Below are 1791 nucleotides of genomic sequence, written 5' to 3' on the forward strand. Positions count from 1 at the left end.
GTTCAAAATTTGAAGCTGATTGATCAATTCTTGCGAAAGTTAATTGTAGAACATACACACATACAGAAGATTTTGGCCTTTAGTAAGTCAAGTGAGAACTCACTAACGCTCGTTCAATAAAAATGTAATTAAACTTCCAGTAGACCTATTGAAATAAATGTAAAATGAAAAATTTCTTTTGAAGGTACCATACTATTCAAAATATTAACTAAACTATATCGATGTTGAATCTGTATACCGTATTTAACATCGCATAAAATATTGGTATAGAACAATATCATAATATCACTTAAGCCCTGCACACACACATCGATTTTTGTTCGTACGATATTTTGCCGTCCTTATGAATTCTATCAGATTAAACGGATTGACAAACATCATCTGTTTGAAATCATCTGTTTAATCTAATAGAATTTACAAGGACGGCAAAATATCGTATGGACAAAAATCTATCTGTGTGTGTGTAGCTAGCCTTACAGTACTATAATACAAATTTACAGTACATAATGTGGCATTCAAGTACTGTAGTGAGGTCCACGATAAATGACAGTGGAAAAAGATAGGAGAACAACGTTGCCGATTCTCCGCCTCACCATTGCCTTCTATAGATAAAATAAGATTGAGTATTTCGAACAGGAATAAACAGCTAATATTACATATGATTTAGATGTGACATATGATTTAAATTACATATTAATTTCCGATGTTATTATATTATAATTTTGCAAATTACAACGTTGGGTCCAGACAAGGTAAACTGGAAAAGCTTCAATTATTCAGTTTTGGAGTGATTTTACCTTTGTTGTGAACGAAATTAAGCATGCATTATTCCATGTAATATTGATCTCACAACTTTTTTATATCTGATCTTGAAGGTGTGACATAATTGGTAAAAAAACCGTTCGCCTCTAATTTTTTTGCTTTTTGTTCTTATAATTAGAAAAAGTTGGAAAAAACATTCTGATTATAAGCTTATAGAGCATTAATCTTTACAGTTTGATGTTTAATTTAACAATCATCGCTTGGACTATAAGTTATATTATACACTCTTCGCAGAGGTCAATAACGGCTACTCTCTGTTTGAGCAATTTCCAATTTTCAAACATTGCTTTTAAACATAGCGCTCTCAGAAGATTCAAATTAAATATTTCATATGAAAGAAAATAAGTTGATAATATAATTATTTGATAATTTTCCAGGTAATTTGAAAAATTCATTCAACAGATGAAAATGTTTATTGCTGGTAATCTTTAAAAATATTTATATTTCTACATCACTGATTAGACAGCTGAGCACGTACCAGACAGTGACTAACCGATCACCTGGAGAAAGCAGACGACAATATCAGAGGTTCCCAGTACCCAGTGAGTGAGTGATGTCAAAGTTAGTTGATCATTTTATTCGTAAAATTATATGCTAGTGCATTAATTATCATGTTTAATTCAATTTGTAAGTTTTTAATTACATCAATTGATAATTTAGTTTTCAGTAATGAGATATACTACAGAGTAAACTTTTTCCTACGCTAATTCATGGTTTGAAGGTTAGTTGAAGTCACTTTTTCTTTCAAGTGTAAATATTCAACTCTTAAACTAACTTAATTCTTTTGAAGCATTCATTTTAGCCGGTTGTTATTTGTTTTTCATCCAAGTCTAGATATATTCAGTTTTTTAAACTGCCTATAATCAATATATAATGATTTTTTATTTCAAGGTACCGTACTTGTTAGCTTTTTAATTAACTATTTGAGCCAGCTTTCTCAAATAGTTTAAAATTTGATATCTTAAAAAT

This window comes from Nilaparvata lugens, chromosome 12, assembly GCF_014356525.2.
Source record: "Nilaparvata lugens isolate BPH chromosome 12, ASM1435652v1, whole genome shotgun sequence".
Classification (NCBI taxonomy): Eukaryota; Metazoa; Arthropoda; class Insecta; order Hemiptera; family Delphacidae; genus Nilaparvata; species Nilaparvata lugens.